At 43.8% G+C, this 18,556-nt stretch overlaps 1 protein-coding gene across 3 annotated transcripts in view; it reads left to right on the top strand.

Moving 5' to 3' along the window:
- The first annotated feature begins 15,969 nt into the window (after nucleotides 1-15,969).
- Nucleotides 15,970-18,556, top strand: part of LOC139376720 (rhomboid 5 homolog 1b (Drosophila)) — a 43,972-nt gene continuing 41,385 nt past the window's right edge. For 2 of the 3 annotated variants that reach the window (XM_071119594.1, XM_071119593.1), the window contains exon 1: nucleotides 16,154-16,273. The gene's annotated coding sequence lies outside the window, so the exon portion shown is untranslated. Of the gene's footprint in view, nucleotides 16,274-18,556 lie in introns of all 3 variants that reach the window. The other variant, XM_071119596.1, reaches the window with a different exon arrangement.

Raw genomic sequence — 18,556 nt, 5'->3', positions numbered from 1 at the left:
CTGGATCAACAATGCGCCATCTAGTGGTTAAGATATTTGCCCTGCCCATGTTTCAAGGTTCCACAGCATGTTTAACATCTGCATAAGTCCAATTCAAGGGTACCAACAAAACATATTACAATAAAACCAACATCCAAGAGAGCTTGCAACATCTTGTAGGATCAAAGTCTTTATTCTACAGTAGTGTACAGTAGGCTATACATAGGCTTTACATACTGTACTCATACGATGGGTACAACAGCAGCCCAGGGTTAGATCTTATACTGACATAAATGGAGAAAACAACAAATAAGCTGCTCTTAGATACATTTATGTGTGTATTTGTTTCTTTATTTACTATAGAACCACACACTTTTTGTTAAAACCAGATGTACCTATTTTGCATTTGTCTGTATATCTATGGTTGGAACTCCAGTGGGCATGGCCCAGGTATGGGAGAAGTCAGCCCAGGTTTCTCAGAAAGGGAGGGGGCTGATAAAGGCCTACAGCTGCCCCTATCAGCAGCACCAGACTGGGGCTCTGTTCAGGGCGGGGCAGGGGGCCAGGGAGCTGTGACGCACTGTGTAGAAGTAGGTTGAAGTCCCAAAACACAGATCTAGGATCAGATTACCCCTACCTACAATTCTAACCCTAACCCCTAGGGAGTTTAAACATGATCTAATCCTAGATCAGAGGTTAGGGCAACTTCTACATATGTTTACAGGCAGAAACATGAGTTAGCAGAAAGAGGGATCTCTCTGCTACCCTAACTACAGAGCATGGGATGAGCCAGATGAAACAATAACATACTGTTATGTTTCTATTTACTCAATATTGGCTTCTAAATTAAATTAAAAGGTTATTACAAAATAATGACATAATCCTGACTAAATAGCAACTTAAAAACAACAAAATAATGACTAAATATCCAATGCTGTCAGACAGAATATGTAGATGTTTCTGGTTTGTCATCTGTTTAAATGTTTCCTCAGTCTGAAAGCACAGTATCCATATCCATGAGAATAGAGACCAAATCGCTTGACAAAAATCCATATTCTTCCTGTAACATTGAGTTAAGAAATCCCTTACAAGTTGGATGAGCTGCTGTTCCTGGTCAAGATGAGAATTCCATTATAAGCTAGTTTTGCCTTTAGCATTGTATCTAGCCCCTCCACATTGGCTGTCTGTCATCATTTCATGCCAACCAATGCCCAGCTGAGCCTGGCCCTGTCTGCGTTTAATCAGACCCCACCCTCCAACACTCTCCAGAGTACTTTCCATGCACTGAAAGCCAACCCCAGACTTCATGTCAAACCTACATTCACGGTGTGTTTTGTGTTTCATAGATAGTGGACAGATCCCTGGTGAAATAAATTAATGAAATACAGAGATGAGTTATACAGATGGTACAGATGTCCTTCACGCAGACTCTCACGTCACTGTTTTCTCATCACATCTCAAGCTACTGAACAGAGACGGTCAAAATTAACTCACGGAAACACATAAAGACAGATGCATACAGTAGCTTCTAGATGTTTTAAAATGCATGCTTCAATTGTTGTAATTCAACCATGGTTTTAGGCCTCATAAAAGTTAGCTAGTAATACCTAGTGATCTAACTCACATCCGGCTGATGTTTGCCGGTGTTCTGAATTGTTTGGCACTCAAGCTTTTAGTTTGATTTTAGCTCAATATTATTTTAGCCCAATCTACAACCTTTTTTATTTAATTGTATAATTGTATTACCTAATCCTAATGTTTAATACTATGTTTCATCTAACACTCTGTCGTAGCATTTTTATCCACACTGTTTTAGTTGCAGTGTTAGCCATCACCTGCAGCGGAGTCTGCCTGCTCCTGCCTGTAGCTCGTAAACCTGCCAAGATGGATACAGTCATGAGCCCACTTGACCCATCAACCTGCATGGAGAAAGAGGACAGCCATGAGATGAGTGCTGCAACATGGTATTGTTGTTAAAAAAAACTGCACTTTCATGAGAAAAAAAGTCTCACTATATTTCCCTGCTGAGGGAGGTTTCTGTTGTACCTTTCAGGTCAAGGTCTAGCTTTGCTGCCTTTATTAAAGGCATGAAAATTAGCACACTTTTTAGTGAATAAGGTGCGATTTGGGATGCAAGGACAAAGTGCAGTTACAATGAGTGTCCAACAGGTGACACCATTGTGTTAGACTTCCAAGTCCTTGACAGACCTCTGCTCGGCATATCGCTGGTGTATGAGAATAGTCCTCTCTCCTCCGTCTACATAATTATATCTGTCTAATTTAAGTATAAGAGTTGCAGGCAAATAAGACTTATTACAGGAATGGAGATGGCTCTCTGTCGTAAACACAAACTAACTCTCCCAAGGGGCTGTAGCAAACACAAAACAGCAAGTGGAATATCAGAGAAAAGAAAGAGGGAGTGATGGGACATCTGTGAAGATTTTCAGAATGAGAAGCAGACAGGAAGGATGTTGGTGACTGATCCATAGGAGGTTAACCCTGACCTCGGTCATGCAGCCGGACACAGAATAATCAGTGTGCACAGCAAATTGGTGATATTTCAGTGTAACATTTCTAGTGTTGATTCAGGAAAGGAAATAACTCTGTAAAAGTGAAATTAACACTCCGTGATGTAAAATAACCATCCGAGTTGGGGTTAGCAACCAGAGTTATTGTTTAACACTGTGGAGAGTAAAACAGTTCCATCAAAACCACACCCATCATTATCATATTTCCCAGCATGCTCTACTGCAAGTTGAATCGTCTTTGTTTTTAATATATGTGTACATTGATTGATTGATTGATTAATCTTATGCTACACAAAGATAAATAACATTCTTAACTAATCCAATCAGTTAGTTAGACTTGTTTCACCCGTTATTGAAATGGTTGTTCCGGTTGAAATGTTTTTTTTAAATCAAGTTTCCTAACCCTAACAGTCATTCTGAATGCAGGTTGCAGTTTAATACAAATTCCGACTGTTGGATATCCTAACTTTGGCTGGATTCCAATAGGAATTACACATCATTTTGCCAGCCAGTATAATGTGACTTGCAAACTAGGAGTTTCCTAACAAAGCTGTGTTAGGGTAAAACCAATCCATCACTTAGGCCAATATGTCAGGCCTTATGATATATGTCATGTATAACGTATTGATAACATTTGCCTAGGAACTCACTTGATGAAAGCCACAGGTATTTAAAAGGAAAGAATTCAACAACAATGTCTCTGTCACTAACAGTTATGGGTGTTAACTCTACAATTTACACCATACAGTGTTAAAACAACACTCAACAATTATTTACTGTAACATTACAGGTGTTCATTTACAACACTGAGAAAGTGTAACAGCTTCAGCACTAAGACAAATGAGTCCAGTTGAATTTAAATTGAGTGTTATGTTTTACACTGTAGGTGTTGCGTAATACTCTACAGTAGAGCTATGCAAACACCACTATCAAGTTCCTTTGAACACTTTAAGAGGAACATGGGGAACCCTGCAACAGAGTTATATATTTAACACTTTCAAATGTGTTATTTTAACACCAGTACAGTGGGACTCAAAAGTTAATTGAAAATAATGTACAAACACACACACACACACACACACACACACACACACACACACACACACACACACACACACACACACACACACACACACACACACACACACACACACACACACAATCAGTGGTGAGAGCGTGCTATGCATTCTCTTAGCTCTTCCTGCATCATAGAGGGAGTGTGAAGGAGGAGGAGAAGGAGGAGGACTGAACAACATCCAGCTTTCCCCTAATCAAGATGACTATCTCACTATTGTGTTGCTGTTGGATGGGTTGGGTCTGTTCATACTGTAGCCAGGGCCTAGAGCCGTGTGTTGACATGAAAGAAACAGGTGGAATGCATTCTCTCTCTCTCTCTCTCTCTCTCCTCGCTCTCTCTCCCTCTCTCTCTCTCTCTCCTCGCTCTCTCTCCCTCTCTCTCTCTCTCTCCTCGCTCTCTCTCCCTCTCCTTCTCTCTCTCTCCTCACTCTCTCTCTCTCTCTCTCTCCTTCTCTCTCTCTCTCTCTCTCTCTCTCTCTCTCTCTCTCTCTCTCTCCTTCTCTCTCCTTCTTTCTCTCTTTATCTTGTTTTCTCTCCTCTCTCCCACTCTCTAATTATCTCTCTCTGTAACTGCGTTCCCTGCCTGGTCTCTCCTTTAGTGAGAGGTGAGGTGATACCTAGTTTTCTGTGTCACCTGGCGACCTCAGTATCTGTCAGGTGATGACTCATCTCATTGTCCACCCATGAGTGACTAAATGTGCTAGTCATGCATCGAAAACACAAACCCACGCAGCCCACTTTGAAAGCTAAAAATAGACTTTAAACGTTAAGATAGGTGGGACCTAGCCCATTCATAGACGCTAAGTACCTTCAGCATCTATTCATGAAGGGATTGTATGGCCGTGGGAGTTTTGTTAAGAGCCCCAACTCTTAACATGCACCGCTTGCGGTAAGTTTTTGGAAACGCATCTTTCATATCAATGAAAAATACCCCACAATTAACTCAAGGTTAAATTACAGGGCTAGGGTTACTGTTCCCACATTGCCAAATTTCCATGTTACAGCGCTTGTTTACAAAAGACAGACGGAAGACAGAGATGACCACCTGTGCTAATTAACTATCTATTAACTACTAACACCTGTGTGTAAGCGTAACTGGGGAGGAAGTGTAGCGTAAGTGTAGTTCATCGGCTGGAGGCACACAGCTGTATGGATCTGACCTGCTACAGTAAGTGTATGTTTTTATTTGAAAGATTATTTGTCACTGATATGAAACATAGTTCCTTCCATATGATTTGAAAAGTGTATCACAAGCGATGATTATTAAAGTTTCTAAACGTTAAAACAGAGCGTCGTGATTGTGAGTTCACATCGTCCCACTGGTAAGCAGTGCTTATAGCTGAGAACCCTTGGGATAAGGCAGAATGCCTTGGGATCTTGAGAGCAAGGTGGGACCCACAAATAAATAACAGGAATTTAGTTGAAACAAATAACAGGATTTTAGTTGAAACAAATAACTGTAATACTTGGTGGTTTGGTCCAGCCCTTTCTTATTGGATTAACACTTTATTTTGAACTGTTATACTGAGGAGGAGCACTGAGGTGAAGTGTCTAGAAAGCTTTAGCAAACGTATCTCTGTACAGTAACTTTTAGAATGGAAGAATTATACTCCTCTAATTTACAGAGAAAAAAACATCTCAATCTGTTTTTCTCCACTATATCCTGTAAGCCTTCACTCCATCCTGACCGACATAGATTGGACTGAAAGCTCATTTGTTCTGCTTGTGCATTGTATTCAGCTTATTCAAAAGGGAAGTGGCTTTCTGAATTTCCTGCACGTAGTTTAGGGCTCACACAGGCTACAAAACAATTAAAAGGGAGTGGAAAGGCCTGCATGCCTTATAAAAGCTATTACACGGTTAAATTTGCTCTCCCTCTCTCTCTCTCTCTCTCTCTCTCTCTCTCTCTCTCTGTCTGGCATTCTATCTCACTGTCCTTCTCTTTTCTCAGTTAAGGTGTCTATACAGAGAGAGAGAAAGAGAGTGAGTGAGAGAGAGAGAGAGAGAGAGAGAGAGAGAGAGAGAGAGAGAGAGAGAGAGAGAAAGAAAGAAAGAAAGAAAGAAAGACAGACAGAGAGTGAGTGAGTGAGTGAGTGAGTGAGTGAGTGAGTGAGTGAGTGAGTGAGTGAGTGAGTGAGTGAGTGAGTGAGTGAGTGAGTGAGTGAGTGAGTGAGTGAGTGAGTGAGTGAGTGAGTGAGTGAGTGAGTGAGTGAGTGAGTGAGAGCGAGCGAGTGAGTGAGAGAGAGAAAGAAAGAAAGAAAGAAGTTGAGGGAGAGAGAAATGGAGAGATGAAAAGAGAGAGAGAAGAGTGGGGAAAAAGCTTTAAAAATAACTAAACGAGGTGGTGTCCCTTGAGGATTATTGACTCTGGGTAATACATTTACATTTGAGTAATTTAGCAGACACTCTTGTCCAGAGCGACTTACAGTTAGGGCATTCATCGTAAGATACCTCGGTAAGACAACCACATATCACAGTTGAAGCAAGTACATTTTTCCTCAATAAAAAAGTCAGGGCGGGATTCTGCCGAGAAGGTAGTTGCTCTGTTAGGTTTTAATGTAGTCTGGTAAGTCTCTCAGACCCTAGCTACTATCTACCCTGCAGCCATAATATCTCTTACATATGCTTTTCATTAACATCTGAAGCCGCACTTTATAATAAGGAAATATTTTAGGCTAGCGTTAGGCCACAACGTATTTGAAATGATCTAATAATAAATGGATGTGACTGTGTAAAAGCTGACTTGTAGAATACATTATGGTCGTCCCTTGCTTGGACTTCTGGTTGGTTTCATCTCGTCCCTTCTGTCACCACTGGCCCCAGTATTTTATGGGTCTGACAGTAGACGGTTAGGCCATGAATGTGGCTGCTTGTGATGACATGACCATACACTATTCAAAAGACCAGACCAGACAACCCCTGGCATGCGTGTGTGTGTGGGTCACACACAATGACAACGGCTGAGAAACAGGTACCATAAAGCATGAGAATGCTCCCCTCTGCTCCCTCTCTGACCTCTGTGGGTCTTTGTTATTCCAGTTGAGCTGCGCTCCACTGGGACTGACTGGCCTGTCCAAGTGGCTCTGTCTCGTACTTCCCAGACGTGGCCCTCCAACCACCGTAGTGCCATAAACCATCAGAAACTAGAGTTCTCTCTCTGTTCTGGCCAATTATCTGAGCAGCAGAGGTTCCCAGTAAATCTATTGTATGATAACAGGACATACTCCACAGACATTGGAGTGCTCTGGTTAATTATGGCATGTCTGTGCTTGTGTATACAGTATCTGTGTGTGCATTTGTATGTATACTGAACAACAATACAAACGCAACATGCAATAATTACATTGATTTGACTGAGTTACAGTTAATATGAGGAAATCAGTCAATTGAAATAAATTCATTAGGCCCTAATATATTGATTTCACATGACATAAGCTTTTTGTGCGTATGTAAAATGTCTGTGATCTTTTATTTCAGCCTATAAAACATGAGACCAACACTTTACATGTTGCGTTTATATTTTTTGTTCAGTGTATATGTGTAGTGGTTGGTGGTGGTGTATGTGTGTAGCCACACTGCAGCAGCCCCAGTGCCCCAGCTCTCTGACCCTGTATTCTGTGAAGTGCTGCCAGAGCTGTTTCCTGCCCAGAGCCTCAGAGCTCCGGCAGGAGGAAGGGAGCTTTGAAGCGGTCTCACAGCGGTGTGTTACCGAACATCAGGCATCCCAAAACAGGTCTGCAGGGAGGAAGTAGAATGCACACACACACACACACACACACACACACACACACACACACACACACACACACACACACACACACACACACACACACACACACACACACACACACACACACACACACACACACACACACACACACACACACACTCAGCAGTCCTGGGGGTATAGATGCTAGGATGTAAAGAGGTTTAAATCATATGTTGGAAGTCTCCCTGGTTCTTTATATTTAGGTTCTGACAAAGTTCGCAAGGTCAACCTGATGATTGGTTGGGCCTGTCTTCATAGGGTAATAGTATAACAACCTGTTATGAGATGTATTTTACTTTATAACTATTATTTTCTTTGACTGTCCCACAGTCTCAGTAGATGTCAGAGCAAACTGCTTGAGAGGCTCAATGTGATTTACATTTCACTAGAAATGAGTCTGCGCTGTATTACCTATGATTGTATCACCCTGTCAGTGGATGTTAAAGGAAATGGTTGGAGAGGCTCTTGAAGTATTTATACAGTGAAGAATTAAAATATTTATACTGGATACGGCCACTCTTTAAGATACAATATTTGTGTTACCGTGCAGCCAGGATGGTATCATGCTACAGAGCATTTGGAGACGGTCCCTGGCTGATGTTGATAATTTTCTCTCTCTCCGTGCCATATCCATATTTTTCTCTCTGAGAAACATTCTCTGACACCTGCTCCAAAAGCAGTCATGCACCCAATGTACCTGACAGGCCTGTAGAGACATTAAAACAGATGTTATTCTTAACAAGCAGATGTTTGTTTTCCCGGGACACAAGCAGATTTTTTAATTGGATCAAGTCCCTGCTTTGCCTCTGTCCTTTCTTTCTTTCTTTCTTTCTTTCTTTCTTTCTTTCTTTCTTTCTTTCTTTCTTTCTTTCTTTCGCAAGCTTGTCTAACTATCTTAGCTGGCATGTTTGCTGGCCAGTGGCGGCCCGTCATTCAGGGAAGGAGGGGACAGGGCCCCACCTGTTTTGAGCCCCACATTCAGCAAGCACCAAAACAATTATAGAAAAAAAAAAGAAACTACATTTGTTTAAGCAAGTCAGCCATATCAGCTATGTTTTTTAAAGGCATTAAATAAGGCTGAATGAACTGTTTCGCTACCAGACATGGCTTGCTAATAGCCAGGTGTAGCAGTGGTAAGATGTTGGGACTGCTGGCATGCATCACACTTTCTTGGACGGAAAAGGACCCTGGACGCACTTTGGGGAGTATCGCCGTCCGAAGGAGGAGATTGAAGCAGCAAAGGCGGAACGGCGACGTTACGAGGAGTTGGAGCAGCGATGCAGGAACGAGAGGCAGCCCCCAAAATATTTTTTGGGGGGAGGGCACACAGGGAGATTGGCAGAGTCAGGGTTCAGACCTGAGCCAACTCCTCATGCTTACCGTGGGGAGCGAGTGACCGGTCATGGTGGGCTATGTACAGGTGCAGTAATATGTGAGCTGCTCTGACAGCTGGTATTTAAAGCTAGTGAGGGAGATACAGTGGGGCAAAAAAGTATTTAGACACACTGAACTCTATCAGAGAAGTAGTTGATGAACCAGGTGAGGCAATGATTTGAGAAACCAAGACTGTCGAGTCTGCCGATGAGAATGTGGTGATTGACAGACTCGAAAGCTTTGGCCAGATCAATGAATACGGCTACACAGTAATGTTTCTTATCGATGGCGGTTAAGATATTGTTTAGGACCTTGAGCGTGGCTGAGGTGCATCCATGACCAGCTCTGAAACCAGATTGCATAGCAGAGAAGGTATGGTGAGATTCGAAATGGTCAGTAATCTGTTTGTTGACTTGGCTTTTGAAGACCTTAGAAAGGCAGGGTAGGATAGATATAGGTCTGTAGCAGTTTGGGTCAAGAGTGTCCCCCCCCTTTGAAGAGGGCGATGACCGCAGCTGCTTTCCAATCTTTGGGAATCTCAGACGACACGAAAGAGAGGTTGTACAGGCTAGTAATAGGGGTGGCAACAATTCGGCAGATAATTTTAGAAAGAAAGGGTCCAGATTGTCTAGCCCGGCTGATTTGTAGGGGTCCAGATTCTGCAGCTCTTTCAGAACATCAGCTGACTGGATTTGGGAGAAGGAGTAATGGGGAAGGCTTGGGCGAGTTGCTGTGGGGGGTGCAGTGCTGTTGACCAGGGTAGGGGTAGCCAGGTGGAAAACATGGCCAGCCGTAGAAAAATGCTTATTGAAATTCTCAATTATAGTGGATTTATCAGTGGTGACAGTGTTTCCTATCTTCAGTGCAGTGGGCAGCTGGGAGGAAGTGTTCTTATTCTCCATGGACTTTACAGTGTCCCAGAACTTTTTTGAGTTAGTGTTCCAGGAAGCAAATATCTGCTTGAAAAAACTAGCCTTGGCTTTTCTAACTGCCTGTGTATAATGGTTTCTATCTTCCCTGAAAAGCTGCATATCACGGGGGCTGTTCGATGCTAATGCAGAACGCCATAGGATGTTTTTGTGTTGGTTAAGGGCAGTCAGGTCTGGAGAGAACCAAGGGCTATATCTGTTCCTGGATCTAAATTTCTTGAATGGGGCATGCTTATTTAAGATGGTTAGGAAGGCATTTAAAAAAAAATAACCAGGCATCCTCTACTGACGGGATGAGAGCAATATTCTTCCAGGATACCCCGGCCAGGTCGATTAGAAAGGTCAGCTCGCTGAAGTGTTTCAGGGAGTGTTTGACAGTGATGAGTGTAGGTCGTTTGACCGCTGATCCATTACGGATGCAGGCAATGAGGCAGTGATCGCTGAGATCTTGGTTGAAGACAGCAGAGGTGTATTTAGAGGGCAAGTTGGTTAGGATGATATCTATGAGGGTGCCTGTGTTTACGGCTTTGGGCAGGTACCTGGTAGGTTCATTGATCATTTGTGTGAGATTGAGGGCATCAAGCTTAGATTGTAGGATGGCTGGGGTGTTAAGCATGTTCCAGTTTAGGTCGCCTAGCAGCACGAGCTCTGAAGATAGATGGGGGGCAATCCGTTCACATATGGTGTCCAGAGCACAGCTGGGGGCAGAGGGTGGTCTATACCAGGCGACAACGGTGAGAGTCTTGTTTTTAGAGAGGTGGATTTTTAAAAGTAGAAGTTCAAATTGTTTGGGTACAGACCTGGATAGTAGGACAGAACTCTGCAGGCTATCTTTGCAGTAGATTGCAACACCGCCCCCTTTGGCAGTTCATTCTTGTCTGAAAATGTTGTAGTTTGGGATGAAAATTTCAGAATTTTTGGTGGTCTTCCTAAGCCAGGATTCAGACACAGCTAGAATATCCGGGTTGGCAGAGTGTGCTAAAGCAGTGAAGAAAAAAAAAACTTAGGGAGGAGGCTTCTAATGTTAACATGCATGAAACCAAGGCTATTACGGTTACAGAAGTCATCAAAAGAGAGCGCCTGGGGAATAGGAGTGGAGCTAGGCACTGCAGGGCCTGGATTCACCTCTACATCACCAGAGGAAAAGAGGAGGAGTAGGATAAGGGTAAAAAAAAGCAATGAGAATTGGTTGTCTAGAACGTCTGGAACAGAGAGTAAAAGGAGGTTTCTGGGGGTGATAGCTTCAAGGTAAAATGTACAGACAAAGGCATGGTAGAATGTGAATACAGTGGAGGTAAACCTAGGTATTGAGTGATGATGAGAGATATACTGTCTCTAGAAACACCATTGAAACCAGGAGATGTCATCGCATGTGTGGGTGGTGGAACTAATAGGTTGGATAAGGTATAGTGAGCAGGACTAGAGACTCTACAGTGAAATAAGCCAATAAACACTAACCAGAACAGCAATGGACAAGGCATATTGACATTAAGGAGAGGCATGCTTAGTCGAGTGATCAAAAGGGTCCAGTGAGTAGTGAGGTTGGTTGGGGTCACGGTGATTCAGACAGCTAGCCGGGCCATCGGTAGCAAGCTAGCATAGGATGGAGGTCTGTTTTTAGCCACCTCGTGCGTTTCCGTCGGTAGGATTAGTGGGGTTCCGTGTGGTAGAGGGGATCAATCCAATTTGCAAAAAAAAATAGATATAGTTATATAGGCCCAAGAAAAAGGAAAAAAAATGTCCGATAGGTCTATTCAGACAGCAGCCGATAAGACAGCTAACTATTAGCGGACCGCAGATGGGCGTTCAGGTAACGTCGCGACGGAGGAGCCAGCTGGATAACTCCCTCGGGCAGATAACGTCGGTAGTCCAGTGAAGGCCCGGTGGGGCTCCGCGTTGGCAGTAAAATGGGTCCGGATAGGTGATTGTAGCCCAGGAGTGACTGATGGAACTCTTCAGCTGGCTAGCTCCGGAATAATTGATGTTTGCTCCGGAATCGACGTAAGCTAATAGTCACACGGATAGCAGCTAGCTATCTGCGAGATCCAGGTTTAAATGTCCAGAGCTTGCGGTTGAAATCCGGGGACATGGAGAGAAAAATAGGTCAGGTATGTTCCGGTCCGAGCCGCGCCATACAAAACTGGCGATCGTTTTTCGAGCTAAAGGATAGCTGATGACCACAAACCGTGGTTAGCTGAATGCTAACGATTAACCAGTAAAGAAGCTAACTAGCTTCTGGCCAACTTCTGATTAGCTTCTGGTAAGCTTCATGCTAGCTTCTGGCTAGCTTCTGGTTAGCTTCTGGTTAGCTTCTATGGCGGATTACAGATTTGAGGTAAATAATACTTTCTTTAAAAAAATATATAAATTGGTGAGGCGGGTTGCAGGAGAGTGCCGGGCTACTGGGGGTATCCAGCCAGGACGAGTTGTGTCAGCACTGCGCTCCAGACCTTCGGTGCGCCTCCACGGTCCAGTGTGTCCTGCGCTGGCTCTATGCCTCCAATGCGCAGTCATAGCCCAGTGCGTCCTGTGCCAGCTCTCCACATTCACCGAGCTAAAGTGAGTATCCAGCCAGGATGTGTTGCGGTAGCTCCACTGCCAGTACGTCTCCTCAGTCCAGTGAGACCTGTTCCGGCGCCACGTACTAAGCCTTCAGCGACGGTCCCCAGTCCGGAGCCTCCACTTATGATCGGTGGTCTGGTTCCTCCGGCGATGATCAGCGGCCTGGTTCCTCCAGTGAAGGTCCATGCACCAGGGCCGCCACCAAAGCGGAGGGATCTGTGGGCGGAGGGGGGTCTACGTCCCGCACCAGAGCAGCCGCCGTGAAGGCACCTTTGGGGGGGTACTGTCACGCCCTGGCCATAGAGAGGTTTGGTTAGGCCAGGGTGTGACTAGGGTGGGCATTCTAGTTTCTTTATTTCTATGTTGGTGTGGTTCCCAATCAGAGGCAACTGTCTATCGTTGTCTCTGATTGGGGATCATAGATAAGTTGTCCTTTTTCGTTTGGGTTTTGTTATTTTGTTCGAGTGTTTTGAGTAGAAAATGTATCATGAACACTTACCACGCTGCCCTTTGGTCCACTCATTCCGACAAGAGCCGTGACATACATAGAATTAAGCATAATGATTATGGCTCTAGATTGCAGAAAAAACATGTTTCAGTGTTTAGGAAAAATGCTACAAATTATACTTCTGGATCATTACGTACTTTGTACCACCTCATATTTTGGGGTTGCATGATGCCCTTGAGTGAGTCACACAGTGATTGGTCATGATGACGAGTAACAGTGATCAGGTGAATAGATCAAATGTGGTATTCTGCTCTCAGGTGTTATCCACATCGATGGGACCGCAGTGGAGAAGGTGGAAAGCTTTGAGTTCCTCGACGTACACATCACTGACAAACTAAAATGGTCTACCCATACAGACAGTGTGGTGAAGAAGGTGCCTCTTCAACCTCATGAGGCTAAAGAAATTTGGCTTAACACCTAAAATCCTCACAAACTTTTACAGATGCACGATTGAGAGCATCTTGTCGGGCTGTATCACCGCCTGGTATGGCAACTGCACCGCCCACAACCGTAAAGATCTCCAGAGGGTGGTGCAGTCTGCCCAACGGATTACCGGGAGCAAACTTCCCGCCCTCCTGGACACCTACAGCACCCAATGCCATAGGAAGGCCAAAAAGATAATCAAAGACATCAACCACCCGAGCCACTGCCTGTTCACCCCGCTATCATCCAGAAGGCGAGGTCAGTACAGGTGCCTCAAAGCTGGGACAGAGAGACTAAAAACAGATTCTATCTCAAGGCCATTAGACTGCTAAACAGCCATCACTAGCACACGAGAGGCTGCTGCCTATAGACATAGATTAGGAAGCACTGGCCACTTTTAGAAATGGATCACTGGCCACTTTAAACATGTTTCTGTATCTAATATTACTTATCTCACATGTATAAACTGCACTCCACACTATTCTACGGTATCTCAGTCACTTTTAAATTGTGTTTACATATTGCATCACCCATTTCATATATACAGTATATACTGTATTGTATTCTATACTACACCACTGACTGTGAAACAGCCATCTCCAGCACATCAGAGGCTGCTGCCTATAGACATACAGTTGAAGTCAGAAGTTTACATAAACCTTAGCCAAATACAGTGCCTTGCAAAAGTATTCGGCCCCCTTGAACTTTGCGACCTTTTGCCACATTTCAGGCTTCAAACATAAAGATATAAAACTATTTTTTTGTGAAGAATCAACAACAAGTGGGACACAATCATGAAGTGGAACGACATTTATTGGATATTTCAAACTTTTTTAACAAATCAAAAACTGAAAAATTGGGCGTGCAAAATTATTCAGCCCCTTTACTTTCAGTGCAGCAAACTCTCTCCAGAAGTTCAGTGAGGATCTCTGAATGATCCAATGTTGACCTAAATGACTAATGATGATAAATACAATCCACCTGTGTGTAATCAAGTCTCCGTATAAATGCACCTGCACTGTGATAGTCTCAGAGGTCCGTTAAAAGCGCAGAGAGCATCATGAAGAACAAGGAACACACCAGGCAGGTCCGAGATACTGTTGTGAAGAAGTTTAAAGCCGGATTTGGATACAAAAAGATTTCCCAAGCTTTAAACATCCCAAGGAGCACTGTGCAAGCGATAATATTGAAATGGAAGGAGTATCAGACCACTGCAAATCTACCAAGACCTGGCCGTCCCTCTAAACTTTCAGCTCATACAAGGAGAAGACTGATCAGAGATGCAGCCAAGAGGCCCATGATCACTCTGGATGAACTGCAGAGATCTACAGCTGAGGTGGGAGACTCTGTCCATAGGACAACAATCAGTCGTATATTGCACAAATCTGGCCTTTATGGAAGAGTGGCAAGAAGAAAGCCATTTCTTAAAGTATATCCATAAAAAGTGTTGTTTAAAGTTTGCCACAAGCCACCTGGGAGACACACCAAACATGTGGAAGAAGGTGCTCTGGTCAGATGAAACCAAAATTGAACTTTTTGGCAACAATGCAAAACGTTATGTTTGGCGTAAAAGCAACACAGCTCATCACCCTGAACACACCATCCCCACTGTCAAACATGGTGGTGGCAGCATCATGGTTTGGGCCTGCTTTTCTTCAGCAGGGACAGGGAAGATGGTTAAAATTGATGGGAAGATGGATGGAGCCAAATACAGGACCATTCTGGAAGAAAACCTGATGGAGTCTGCAAGGCAATGATCCAAAACATAAAGCAAAATCTACAATGGAATGGTTCAAAAATAAACATATCCAGGTGTTAGAATGGCCAAGTCAAAGTCCAGACCTGAATCCAATCGAGAATCTGTGGAAATAACTGAAAACTGCTGTTCACAAATGCTCTCCATCCAACCTCACTGAGCTCGAGCTGTTTTGCAAGGAGGAATGGGAAAAAAATTCAGTCTCTCGATGTGCAAAACTGATAGAGACATACCCCAAGCGACTTACAGCTGTAATTGCAGCAAAAGGTGGCGCTACAAAGTATTAACTTAAGGGGGCTGAATAATTTTGCACGCCCAATTTTTCAGTTTTTGATTTGTTAAAAGAGTTTGAAATATCCAATAAATGTCGTTCCACTTCATGATTGTGTCCCACTTGTTGTTGATTCTTCACAAAAAAATACAGTTTTATATCTTTATGTTTGAAGCCTGAAATGTGGCAAAAGGTTGCAAAGTTCAAGGGGGCCGAATACTTTCGCAAGGCACTGTACGTGTATTTTGGGTATAAATTGTGAAACTGTTAGATATTACTTGTTAGATATTGCTACACTGTCACGAGCTAGAAACACAAGCATTTCACTACACCCTCAATAACATCTACTAAACACGTGTGACGAATACATTTGATTTGATTTGAGATTTTTTGATTAGACAGAAAAAGTAACCCAGATGTAAAGGAGGACCGTTAGACAGAACAGAACACGAATGGACACCCTGCCGTAGGAGGGAGAAAAGAGCCCACCTGGATAGGGTTTTGCCAGGAGGGGTTCTGTGGTGTTATTCTTGGCTTCACAGGTTAGGGTATCTAGTATCTGTAGGTATCCATGGCCCATCAGAGGTGAGGGGCTGCAATGAGTTTTAAAGGATAAGGAAAAATATAACATGCTCTCACAACTACATGAACCATATATGGCTGGCTCTCTATGGTAGAACGGTGTATTCTATTTCCTACTCACGCATAAAGAAGACGCACGCGCGCCTGCTATAGCGCGGGCACACCGGTTGGCGGTGACGTTTGACAACGCTCGGTTTCTCTCCAGGACAGCACAGTCAACCTCGCGTGTCAACCGTACAGACGGACTGAAATTCCCCGCGGAATTAGCCGAGCCGATTCGGAGACAGCCAGCCGTGGGAGAATGTCTCTGTTAAGGCAACGAAGAGGACACGGTTTGTGAGAGTGACAGAATCCCCTCCTTTCGGATGCAGTTATAAAATAGGTTATATTGTATATGTCATCCTGCAGTTGCATGATTGAATCATGAAGTGACTTGATTTACACGGTATATTGTTCATCGGAGTGCGACCAACAAGGTGGAGCAAGCTGTTGAGGACCGGAGCATTTTCAGTAAGGTAGGTGTTCTGGCAATTATGAGACCATGCATGCTTTGGTAGGCTACTGTAAAAAAAAAAGTGCAGAGAATTACAAACTTAACATTTTGAGTTTTCTACTGGAGATGCCAAATCTATGTTATGATGCACATTGTATAGGCTATTCGAGGGAAAATAGGATTTGAATAATGAGAGAGAATTGCATTTGGCCTCAATCCAACACATTTAAATTGTTCAAAACATGATTTCGACTGTACAGCCCACGGTGACAAGCCGATAGTATTGCATCCGTGATGCTGTAGCATACACGCTTAGAAGTAAAGGAGCCAGGGCCGAAGAACCTTTTGGGTCTTTGAGGAACTTCTGTGTAAAGATGTATTTAATTTCACTTGGCAGTGCAGTTTTTCAAAATACACTATAAGTATAAATGTATAAAAGTATAAACGCTTGACATTAAGACAGGTTTCTGTCTGTCTACTGCCCCATCACTGTCAAACACACGCACGCATACGCACACACACACACACACACACACACACACACACACACACACACACACACACACACACACACACACACACACAAACACACACACAGGTCATTGGGGTGGGATCCCCAGACTTGCCTGAGGGAAGTCAACTATGATCTCATGTATTTATTTTGAGTCTTGTGAGGCAGGAAAGGCCAACATGATTTCCATATCCTCTACCTTTACTTTTACTGTCATTCTCTATTCCTTCTCACTGAATGTCTGATAGGGAGTTTTGGATGTAGGGACCATTGGATTATGATTTGGGAAAGAGCACCAATACTATTACCGATAATCCTCTTTTCTGCAAACTACCATTTCATAATCTCAATTTTATTACATCATCAATTGAGATTAGATCACACTGTGGCTGACTGAGTTATGAGATAAACAACACAATACCAAACTAAATCTGCTCATTACACTTCAGACTGTGTCATGCCAACTCTACATTCTTAGAAAAAAGGGTTCCAAAAGTCTGTCCCCATAGGATAACTATTTTTGGTTCCAGGTAGAACCCTTTGGGGTTCCAGGTAAAACCCTTTTTTGTTTCATGTAGAACCCTTTACACAGAGGGTTTAACATGGAACCCAAAATGGTTCTACCTGGTACCAAAAGAAGTTATCCGATGGGGACAGCCGAAGAACCCTTTTAGGTTCTAGATAGCAGCCACTGTGGGAGCCAGTCGCCAGAGAAGTTCTGTTCATACTGTAGCCAGGGGCCAGAGAAGTTCTGTTCATACTGTAGCCAGGGGCCAGAGAAGTTCTGTTCATACTGTAGTCAGGGGCCAGATCCGAGTGTTGAAATGAAAGAAACAGGTGGAATGCCATCTCTCTCCCTCTCTTTCTCTCTCTCTCTCTCTCTCTCTCTATCTCTCTCTCTCTCTCTCTCTCTCTCTCTCTCTCTCTCTCTCTCTCTCTCTCTCTCTCCCTCTCTCTCTCTCTCTCTCTCTCTCTCTCTCTCTCTCTCTCTCTCGCCTTCTCTCTTTCTCTCTCTCTCTCGCTCTCTCTATCCTCCCCCTCCAATCCATTTTTGTGCTATTGATGTTTCCCTGGGTACAACTGAGACATGTGACCAGCACAGGAGACAGGTCATTGGGGTGGGATCAACAGACTTGCCTGAGGGAAGTCAACTATGATCTCATGTATGTATTTTGGTTCCAGGTAGAACCCTTTACACAGAGGGTTTTACATGGAAATCAAAAGAGTTCTACCTGGTACCAAAAAGGGTTCTTCAAAGGGTTCTCCTATGGGGACAGCCGAAGAATCCTTTTAGGTTCTAGATAGCAGCCACTGTGGGAGCCAGTCGCCAGAGAAGTTCTGTTCATACTGTAGCCAGGGGCCAGAGAAGTTCTGTTCATACTTTAGCCAGGGGCCAGAGAAGTTCTGTTCATACTGTAGCCAGGGGCCAGAGCCGAGTGTTGAAATGAAAGAAACAGGAGGAATGCCATCTCTCTCTCTCTCCTTCTCTCTCCTTCTCTCTCCTTCTCTCTCTCTCTCTCTCTCTCTCTCTTTCTTTCTCTCTCTCTCTCTCTCCTTCTCTCTCCTTCTCTCTCTCTCTCTCTCTCTCTCTCTCTCTCTCTCTCTCTCTCTCTCTCTCTCTCAGTCTCTCTCTTCTCTCTCTCTCTCTCTCTCTCTCTCTCTCTCTCTCTCTCTCTCTCTCTCTCTCTCTCTCTCGCTCTCTCTCTCTTTCGCGCTCTCTCTCTCTCTCTTTCGCTCTCTCTCTCTTTCGCTCTCTCTCTCTCTCCCTCTCTCTCTCTCTCTCTCTCTCCTCTC

This window comes from Oncorhynchus clarkii, chromosome 20 (genome assembly GCF_045791955.1).
Source record: "Oncorhynchus clarkii lewisi isolate Uvic-CL-2024 chromosome 20, UVic_Ocla_1.0, whole genome shotgun sequence".
In the NCBI taxonomy this organism is placed as follows: domain Eukaryota; kingdom Metazoa; phylum Chordata; class Actinopteri; order Salmoniformes; family Salmonidae; genus Oncorhynchus; species Oncorhynchus clarkii.
This window is presented reverse-complemented; position numbering and strand designations above follow the sequence as displayed.